Genomic DNA, 11,151 nt, shown 5'->3' with positions numbered 1-11,151 from the left:
TGGCGCAGGCTCCAAGCCTGGGGATTTTTAAAAGGAAGTTAGATGAGCACCTTGCCGGGGTCATCTGACCCCGGTGCTCTTTCCTGCTCAGGCAGGGGGTCGGACTAGATGATCTACCTAGGTCCCTTCCGACTCTAGCTACTATGAAACTATGTATGGTATAGAAAATGCTTTTCCCAATGTTAGAAATAGGGAGGAAAATGCTGACTGCTTCATTTATGTAAAGGAAATACTGAGTCAGGGAAAGGGCGTGGTTTCTTATGTATTCTGCTCTTAGTAAGTGTCTGTAGAAAGCAGAAGAGGAGGTGGTATCATGAAGTTGTGGTGTGTTATAACATATTGGAAACTCAAGTAGAGCCTCCCCTGTTTAAAAAGCCTTTTGGTTAGTTAAAGGAAGAATCTTTGGGGTAACTTTAGTGTTTTGATCTCCGCTGTGCTCTGGGAGATTGGGTTCTGCATAGTTTTTGTGTTTCTTGATGTAACAAACACTCATGGGGTGCATCCACACATGTAGGCATGTGCGCTTGCAGCAGCTCAAATAGAAGTGGTGCAAATTTGAGTCGGGACTTTTTTGCCTCAGGACGTGCCCAGATGTGCACTTTGGTGCAGGACACTTAGGGCAAAATAACCCTGTCTAGCTCCTCCCAGATCTGCAGCCAGGGGGAGCTAAAGCCTGAGGCCAGCACGTATGCTGCCTCCAGCAGTATAAAAAGTTGCCGTGGCAAGCAACTTGGGGCTACTGGCTCTCGGGAGCTTCTGGGGAAGGAGCCTCTGGGATTAAGTTGGCCATGCCCCTTCCTGTCCCAGGCTACTGTTGCTGTGGCTGGTTGCTGCAAGCTTGGTCTCAGGAGCTTCTGGGGAAAAGATGGCCAGGCCCTTTCCTGCCTCCGGCTACTATTAGCTTCTGACGTGGTCTCAGAGCTTTTGGAGTTAGTTGGCTGCACCCCTTCCTGCCTTGGGTGGCTGCTGCTGTTGCTGCCCCCCTCCCAGGAGGGTGTCCTCTGCTGCACATTGCTACCCCCCCCTCAGGGAGGGGCCCACTGCACTGCACTGCACCGCACCCTAGCTTCTGCACCCCTGTTCTCGTCTGCGGTCCAGCCTGCTGCCGAGCTGCGGTTGGGGAAAAGCCTGGGGAGGGAGCCTGCACGATCTGTGGGCCCCACCATCGCTGTCAGAGCCCAAAGGAACCTTGCCTGCCCCAGCTGCCTTGGCAGGCCACCCCCACTTTCACCAGAAGCACACCTTGAGTGGCTAAGCTGGAGGGCTCCCACCATCACTGCTGCTGCTGCTACTGTCCCCTCTCAGGAGACAGGGAAATTCCCTGCTGCACCACCTGACACCACACCTGCACTGGATCACTTCCTAATTGACTGACTGCTCCTACTCTCCCCCACTGCTACCTCACTGCATCTGATCCTGATTTGTCTTCCTGCCAACTACCCTGCTGCTGAGTGACTGGCTGGAGGCCTGAGGGGCTTCTGGACAGATCTTCCACCAACAAAGACCCCCACTGCTGCAGCCATCTTTTACACCTGCCTCCACAGTCTTCCCTGTGTGTTTTTTGCCCTTGTGTGGTAAGTCCTGTGGTTCACTCCCCCGGACCTGGTGTTTGTTGTGTGGCTGAGTAAGCCAGCGTGAGTTTCCCCAGCACTTGTGTGTGTGTTTTCCCCCTCCCTGCCCCACATTCTCAAAATATCAGCCTCCCGGTTCTTTTTTTTTCTGTGGGGCTGTGGCTCAGTGAGCTTTGGCCTTCTTTCTCCCTCCCTCCCTACCCCTTTCTGCCCCCACAACCCCAGCCTGCTCCTACTAGATTCACCAGCCCTGTGGGATTTTTTGTTTTTCTTTATTGTCTTCACCACCCTCATGTGAAACAATGGCAGGGCAGGAAACTTCTGGGGGGAAGATGCTCCCACAGAGCTTCCTGCAGCCCCCATTATAGGGGTGGATCCTAGCCAAGCTCCCAAGGGGATGCATGCCCCTGCAGCCTCCACCCTGGAGGCAGAGTCCAACCAACCTCCTCCAAGGGTGGAGAAGCCTGCAACCTCTGCTGCAGAGGCAGGTGGGACTCTGGTAGGGGGCCAACAGGGCCATGGGGTCACCCCTGGATAGGTCCTGGCGGGTTCCCAAGCCCCCTCTCCCATCATCGGAGGGCAAAGGCAGTGGGAAGGGCTCCTCTTCAGCCTCCTCCACAGCTAGGGGTGGGAAGGGCAAGGGCCCTGCCTGGAAGCTTAGACCACCAGCACCTGAGGGGACCAGGTGCACTACGTCAGCCAGCACATCCACTCAGCCTGTCCCTAGCCCTAGCTCAGGCCCCACCAACATAGCCCTCCTGGGGAGGGGGCAGGGAACTGCAGCTATGCACAGGCAGCTGTGGGGAGACCTGAAGCTGGGGGGGCCTGGACCCTCCACTGGTGGCGGGGTTGATGCCGGGAGCTGGCAGTGCAGCTGGTCCTATCAGCATATGCTGATGATGTACTTCTCATGGTCCAGGACTCAGGTGATGTGATGCAGGTGGAGGCCTGCCAGGCATTATACTTGGTGGCCTCCTCTGCCTGGGTCAACTGGATCAAGAGCTCTGGCTTGGCAATGGGTGACAGGTGGCGGGTGGGCTCACTCGCATCCATGCTCTGTGGGATCTGCTGGGTCGTGGGCTTGCTGCTCTACTTGAGGGTCTACCTGTCCCCCAAAGACCCCTCCTTGCCAGAGAACTGCCACCAGCTGGAGGCAAGGGTGGTGAAGTGGCTCTGGGTGTGGGCAAGGCTCCTGAGGTGTCTCTCCCTGTGTGGGAGAGTGCTGGTGCTGAACCAGCTGGTCCTGTCCATGCTCTGGCACCACTTACACACCCTGCCTGTGCCCCCTGAGGTCCTGGCAGGACTCCAGAGATGGACGCTGGACTTTTTCTGACCAGGATGGCACTAGATTGCTGCAGGGATCCTGAGCCTCCCTTTGTGGGAGGGTGACTAGGGCCTGGTTTGCCTGTGCAGCCAGGTCTTGGCATTCTACCTTCAGGCCCTGCAGTGACTGCTATACAGTGTTGCCCCATGCCGCATGGCTGCCTACCTGGGGTGCGCTTTCTTCCACCACCTCCAGGGGCTCTGATACAACTGGCAGCTCCTCAGCCTGTGGGGCTTCTCCCTGAAAGACCTGCAAGGGCTGCCAGATTTCTACCAGGACTTCCTTTGGGCCTGGAGGCTGGTCTCCACTTCCAGGTCCCCCGCAACAGTCGGCCAGGGTGCCAACCTGCTCGTCGAGCCCCTCCTCTGGAACCCTCATCTGGAGGTGCTGATGGCAGAGGAGCCCCATTTGTGATAGAGGTTGATCCTGGCTGGTGTCACCCATATTGGAGACCTCCTGGACTACGATAGGCAGGAGTGGGTGCACCTCTCTGCGCTGGCCCGGCGTATGGGTCTACCATGACATGTGCAACCTGCCATCTGGCCCAGGAGGTGAAATCTGCCCTACTGCCTGATGCACTTGCCTTTGTTGACCAGGTCCTGCACGTTGGCAGTCCCTGCCCCCCCATGTCCTCCAGCCCACCAGAATTTGTCGTGGGGCTGGCGCCTTACCTGGCTTCACAGCACTCCCAGCTCCACCACCTGAGCTGGCTGGAGGACACCAGACCGGTCTGCTTTTCCACCATCCATTGCCGTCACCTCTACATGGTCATGTGCCTCACTGTCCATCATGCTGTCCCACCCAGACTCCAAGTGGTGGGACCTGCTCGATGAGGGCATGGTTGGGGCACCCCAGTGGCTGAGTCTGTACTCCACCCCCATCCCATGAGCCACTGGGCATGTCAGCTGGTGGCTCCTCCATGGAGCCATTGCCATGGGCGTGTATGTGGCAAGCTTCACAGACACCCCAGTCTCCTGCCCCTTCTGCGGGCAGAGGGAGACCCTGGTGCACATGACCCTTGAGTGCACCAGGCTAAAGCCCCTCCACCTCCAGAGCCTCCTCTTGAAGTTCTGTTTGAATTTCACCCCCCACCTTTTTGTTTTTGGTCACCCCATCCATGGCCCCCACCAAGTCCCGGGACCTCCTGGTCAACCTCCTCCTGGCCCTGGCCAAGTGGGCCCTGTATTTGACCAGGAAGGAGGCTCTGGCTGGGAAGGTGCCCAAAGACTGCGGGGCTGCTTTCCTCTCACTTGTCTGTGTATGTCTCTGGGTGGCGATGTCCACTGGCTCCTTGGATGCCTTTGAGGACTGGTGGGTGCAGCCCAGGGGGCTCTGCTTGGTGTCCCCCTCAGGCACACTTATTTTCACGTTTTGACCCTTTGACCCACACGACACTCCTATCCTGTTTTTTGCCTTTTTTGATCCAGTAATTCTGTTGTATCTTTCACCCATTGCCCCCACAAAGTAGGGGCTATTAGTTACCTAGGTGGGCCTTAGAGTCCATGATACTTGAAGGATACAAATAGACAGGAGCTTCTGGGGCCCGGCCACTTGGGATCTGGAGACACTACCCCTAGTGGCAACTGGACTGCTGAAGCAGCATCACAAATTCACTCTTTAAAATACCCGCAAATCCATGTCCTTCCAGAATTAGAACAAAAGACCACTTATATATATAATTAGTGAGAGAGTTGGACCATGTTTTATTGCTATATTTACAATGTTAAAGCAACTTGGAAGCCTACAAGTGTCACCATAATCATACTAAAATAAATTCTAAATATAGAATGTTTTGATGTTTGCTTTTGGTTTTGTTATAACAAGATGGGGGTGTGATGGGGGTGTGGGTTTGCAGGACGGGGGTGAGAAGGGGTGGGGGACATGGTTTGGTGTGGGGGGGGATGTGGGTAAGTGTGGGGAGACTGTGTCCTACTTACCTGGCTGCTTAGGAGGGATGGGTCCCCAGCCCCCCACAGGACACAGCTCCCCCCGCACAGCACATGGACTGCCCCCCTGCAGGGCATCAGACTGCCCTCCCTACAGGGCCCGGAAGCCCCTCCCACAGGGGCTACTATCCTCTCTGCAGGGCCCAGAGTCCCCCCTGCAGAGGCTACTGCCCTCCCTGCAGAGCCCCCTGACCCCCCTCCCTTCACAGCCAGAGCTTACTGGCAGTGGTAACTGGGGTGCTCAGAGCCTTGTGGCAGAGCACCCCCCCTGCACAGCAGGGGGCAGCAGGGCTTGACCCCCAGCTGCCTGGCACCCACCAGCTTGGCAGGGTGCTGTGTGCTGTCTGGCAGCTCAGGGCACTCCAGCAGTCATCCAGTGGCCCTGAGCTGCCCAACAGCATGCGGTGCCCTGTTGAGTCAGGCCTCATCTGTGCAATGTGGCACAGCAGCATGAGTGCCAGGCAGTTGGGGCCGGGTCCCACTGCCCCACACCATATGGGGGAGCTCTGCTACGAGGCTCCAAGTGGCCCCAACCATCATTGCTAATGCCAGTGAGTGCGAGCTGTGCAGAGGGATGGGTCCAGGCTGGGGAGCGAGTGGGAAGCTGGGGAAATCAGCGGAGGCTGGGGGAATGAACAGGAGGCTGAAGGAATGCATGGGGAGCTGGGGAAATGAGCAGGGGCTGGGGTAATGCATGGAGAGCTGGGGAAAACAGCAGGAGCTGGGGGAACGAATGGTGGGGCTGGAGGAATGGATGGAGAGCTGGAGGGGCAAGTGGGGGCATGGGCTGGGGCCGGGCAGGCCCTTCCCATTGTCCTGTTGTCCAGCCTTCCCAACTTCCTACTTACCTGGCACAAAGCCGGGTCCAGGTCCCTTCTCTGCGTCCTGCACTGCTGCTTGCCCTACACGAGTAGCCAGTGTCTTGGTTGGCTACCAGAGAGGTTCTGTGAAGTACCCAAGCCTCCAGTCCTACCACACTTTTTTCCCCCCAGGGTATTTTTTGGTGCCTAGATCCCCAGGTATCAAATTTTGCCCCCATGCTGCAAATATGCAGCATGGGGAATGTTTTTTTGTTCCCACATGTGCATCTTGCAGTGTCTCAAAGGGGTTTGGGATACTGCAAGAGGCACATGTGCACTCGTCTGGATGCACTCATGAAGCTGGAGAAGTACTCTGTCTCTGTTCTTGTTTGTATCTGTGTCCTAATTTATTACAGTGACTTGAATGATGATCAAGACTGGTAAACCTGAACTACAGGTCATCAGTCTCAAGGTCCATCAGACTAGTACCTGTTAGGGGCAATTAAGCTTAAAAGCAACATCAAAAGGAAATATGCAGAAATCCAAAAAAAAAAAATCCTAGCTCCCCCCAAAAACTTCACCACAACAGATACTTGCATTAAACAGGAATCAAAATGACTGTATTCTAGTACTATCTCTGAAGAAGCCTGTTGTCTTCGGAGCAGCTACATACATCCTTTTATTCTGTCAGGCCCATGATGCCATACTGAGGTTCCTGCCACGGTTCCTGGAGTTTCTTCTGGCAATTAAATAGTACTTAAATGCTCATGCTCTACCACTGTCTTGTCTTGTTGGGAGCTATTGGCCTCCTTTGCACATTTCTATCCCCTTTTAATTCATCTTTTGTTCATTTGGCTAGCTAGTGGTGCAGGTTGAAAAACTTGCCAGCCTGGAGGTAGACACCAGGTTTGGGAGGTTTCATTGTAAAGAGCGACCTCTAGTGTTCTGCAGACTGATATTCCTGGTGTTGAATACTGCAGTTTTCTTTTAGGTTTCTTTTTATATTAAGTCTGGGTAAAATAAATTCTGCTGGGTAAAAGAAAATGTACAGTTTGCATCAGACTGGGGAGTAGGGGGGAGAAAAGGTGCTTTAAGAAAGACTTCAAAGCTTTCTATTTTCTCAAGAAGTTGAATTAAGATTCTTTCATCTTCCTCTTTCATTATTTGCCAAAATGGCAATACTTTTATTTAATTTTTTTTAAGTATAATTGCTTTTAAAGCAGGAGTTGATGTTCTTAGTAACAGGACTCTAGAGAAAGTAATATGCGAGCTTCCTTATTCAGCTTCCTTACCTCCCTGCAGGAAAACTTTTCCCTGCCAAATGACTCATGTGTTTGTTTTATCTTTGGTTTCTTTATCTGCAACAGGCCTTAGGTTATAGCAACCTCACTTGCTGCTTGTGTAAGTTAGTCTCTCTAGCCTCTACTTTCTACCTGGACAATAAAGCTAGAAGGGGGAAGGGCACCATCTCTTTTAAGTTAGCTTTGGGGAAGGCACTGAAGTGAATTCTGTGCTGGTACCAGGATCAGTCAGGATCACTAATGAGGAACTGGGGGTTGTGCTCTGACTGGTGGGACAAGTGTATTTTTAGAGGGCATTTTTGCAACAGTATTCATAAGGTTATAGCAGCTACTGCCTAATTCAAGTATAATGTGCCAGGGGATGCTGAGGCAGTATTAGATAGAACTGTTACAATCCCCTTCTTTCTGCATCTCAGCTTTAATCTTTGCCAAAGGTCAGACTAGAGTCTTTCCAGGAATTTTCAGGAAGCATTATGCAGTTAAACCTGGGGAATTTTTCTGTAAAATTGGTAATGAAGTGGCTTTAGTAGTTCTTAGCCAAAGGCATGTCCTAGGGACGGAGATGCTAAGACGGACAGGTATAAAGTAAAGCTGGGGGGAAAGGCCTCTGAAGATGGTTGGAGCAAACACCAATTATGCACAGGGGAGAGAAATTCCAGTCAGACCTGTAGGAAGTTCTGAGCGTTAGAAAGTCCCTTCTTTGGTACTTTTGCCACTGTTTCTACCAGCTGGAGTGTCTGGCTAGTCCCTCTCCGTAGTTTCCCTTCCATGCTTTCATGCTGGGCAGGTGGGAAAGAAAGGCATCATCCAGGTCACAGTTTTCTTGCATGCAGAAGTTTGAAAAGTTTGTTCTAAAGGATTCATTCTTGGTGGCACTGACTGAGGAATGATACAAAATATTCCAGTTCGGATTATATTAACACCAGTAAATTTGAACATAGAGCTAATGATAAGCAGTAGGCCTATGTACAAAACTTGTTTTGTGACATGCTCCATCAGCGCATTAGCACAGTTGTCAGGAAACATGCCTCAATGATTGTATACTAGCTGATCACCAATTGAGGGAATAGGTTGTTCCCCCCCAGCTCTTAATACAGTCTTTTGCTATTACCTGCTGATTTCAGCTATTCAGAGTCCTATCAATAGCACTGATGACATTTGGAAAGCCTATAAAATCTGCCTCTAACTTCCTGCTGAGAATTTTGTCTTAATGGCAATGAAATGTAATTAGGCTTCCATTGTCTCAACCCCTTGGCTACCTGCTCCACTTAACTGCTAATTCAGGACTCACTATGACCAAACAGTGCCAGCACAGTAGCAGAGATAGCTCGACTGTAAGTTTTATATATGGGCAGAACTAGCATTTCCTGAACAGGCTGGGTACAATTGTTATTACAGCTCATGACCCCCAACTTTATTATAGTGATGTCCATAACACCCCTAAAGTTTGTATTAGCAGTTCTACTATAAACTCCCTATTTTCAGTAGTTTGATCTCCAAAGTGTTAGCTATATGGTCTTTCAAACAATCTTGGGTAAAAACAATGTCTACTTCCCACATTTTTTGTGATTCTAAATGGGTTTCATATCAGTAGTTTAAAACATTCATCCCCTCAGTGTAGGTATTGCTATGGAAGTGTTGGCATGGCTAAGCAGTTGGTGTCTGTCTCACATATGTGGACCCCACTAACTTTATGGTCTGAATTTGCAGCTCTTGCTCAGACAAATTTGCCATCCAAATCTTACCTCAATTGTGAGGACAGGGGGCTACCTGTGTCCAGAGTGAGTAAGAACTGAGGAAGGTCCCAAGATTTGGTCCACTCTATTAGATACAACTTTCTCTATGCAACTAAGCATTGCTTAAAACTAGAAACTCAGGTGCTAAATGGGCTTAATAAGTTCATGTAGAAAATGATGCTTTGCTTTGGGAACTCAGGATGGTCCTGAGCCAGAGAGTTTGGAGATGCTCAGATTTAGAGGTTTGGCTTGGCCCATTTTGAAAATGGCCTGATTTGAATCTAACAGGTTCTTAGTTGCATTAATGCCCTTCTGTGCCATTCTGCCCCCCAATCAGTTGAATTTTTAAAGCCTCTGGCCGCCCAACCAGTGGCGGCCCCTGATTTTTAGTGGGCTGGGCCCACGGCCTTTTTAATTCAAATAGATGTGCCATTCTGACAGCATTAAGGATCATTCAAATCAGCAGAAACTGCCCTTTGAGCATTCTCCAGGTGTCTAAGGCCTCTTTACAGACCTTGCTTTTTGCCTTAGACATAAAGAAGGTAGATCAGAGACATAACTAGCAAGTTACATGCCCTGTGCAAAACCCTGCCAGTGCATGTGTGTATGCTGAGTGCCAGAGTACAGGAGTGAGTGTCAGTTTTACCTGCCCCAAGGTCTCAAATCCCCTGTGCTACTTCCACCACACAATCTCTCTGAGCTTCAGCTGCAGCAGTACAATGTCCCTACACCCAGCAGCTGCTGCTGTCATGGCATAGGCTCTCCTCAGGAGCTGGGGTGGGAAAGGTGCTAGTGTGGCACCCTCTTTGAGATGGCATGCAGGCCTGGTGCCCTGCTTGCCCTCCTTCGGTTATGCTGCTGAAGGATATGTATGGACTGTACTACATTACAGCTGTTCTTTACATTCTAGGGCTTATAGATGGCTCTGGGAAGCAGAGTATACACTAGTGCAGCCTGAAAGCTTCTTCAGCTTACACTAAGGACCAGAAGGGTCCCTGTGTATCTCCCCAATATGGGATGGGCAAAGATGATAGGAAATCATCTTTCCTCCCCAGAATTTCTGCCCCAAATATGGGAATGGAATGACTAAGAATTAGGCTCCCTGGACTGATCTCTAATGTATTCTCTCTCTAGCCAGGTGCAGTAATAAATGCAGTAACCTAAGAGTGTTCATCTTCCCTTGCAGTCTATTCCAAGCCTTTAGCACCACCAGTTAGCCTGTTTCACATCTGCTGAATTAAAGCACTTTCACCTTTCACTAAACACTGTTATTACTCAAGCAGCTTATTGCAGTTTTGGAATGAAAAAGCTTATCTCTATAGTAACACAGGATGGGAATGGGCCTAACAGACCATTGTGTCCAGTCTCCTCATTCACAGGAAACCATTTATCCAGCAGCATCTACAAGATTGTCTCTCTGACCTCTTGCTCCTCTTGTATCCACAGAATTCCCCAAATCTGCCTACAACGTGCTAGGGGTAAGGAGCAGGGGAAATAAGGGCATGGACAATGCCTACAGTGGCCGGGAGTTTGTTAAAGTAATAAATATTCAGATGATCCTAGGAAGGGGCCAAGACTTATACTACAGAGGAAGGCAGACAAACCTATGTTCCTCCCTGACCTCAGTTCTGGCAATTGGTTTGACTGTGGCTCTTTAAACAAGCCCTTCCAGCCAAACACCTTAGAGGTTTCTAAGAACTGGTAGGAGCACCAGAACACCTCAGTGAAACCCCCTATGGTCTCTTGTTGCTGTCAAAGAGACCACAGAGAATTAGACTGAGGTGTTCTGCATGTCCAGTACCTCCAGGGAAGGTGAGAAAACCAAGCAAAAACCAGAATAACCCCCCACGAAACAAAAGAACTCACAGGTCATGTCCCCACATGCAGGGGTGTTTGCCAGCAGTGGCAAGAAGGTAGCAGAACAAGTTTGTTCCACTACTACTTCCCACTGTGCATGCCCTGTGGCATGTGCCATGCTGCTTTTTTCACAGCATTTTTGTTGTTGTTGTTATTGTGTTTTTTGTTTGGTGCTGGGATTTACCAGTAGCAAATTTTGCTCCCATACTACAAATTTCCAGTGCGAGGTACATTTTAACATTCCAGGCATAGAGTTTGTGGTATCACAAAGAGGTTTGCGGTGCCATAAATCACATGTGCCTGTACATTGGGATCCAGCCACAGAAGCTTTCTCTGTGATGACAAATTTTTAGTGGTAATTTTAGACCAAAAAAATTAATAGGTTATAAGTATTTCTCAGTGCATCTAGTGCAACTACACAGCTCATGTACCATACTAACACTGAGAATAACAGTTCAAGTACAATAATTGCTTACACAATGGGAAATCAGAGCTAAGTACAGATATGAAGAAGTACACTTTTGTTGTCCACTCCCTTCCCCACTCCCCTCCAATCTGATTGTGGATTTGTACATGCAGTGTATTGTTGGAAAGAAAATGATCATTGCAGGAGCTG

The sequence above is a fragment of the Crocodylus porosus genome, unplaced genomic scaffold, assembly GCF_001723895.1.
Source record: "Crocodylus porosus isolate Cpor-Errol unplaced genomic scaffold, CroPor_comp1, whole genome shotgun sequence".
In the NCBI taxonomy this organism is placed as follows: domain Eukaryota; kingdom Metazoa; phylum Chordata; order Crocodylia; family Crocodylidae; genus Crocodylus; species Crocodylus porosus.
This window is presented reverse-complemented; position numbering follows the sequence as displayed.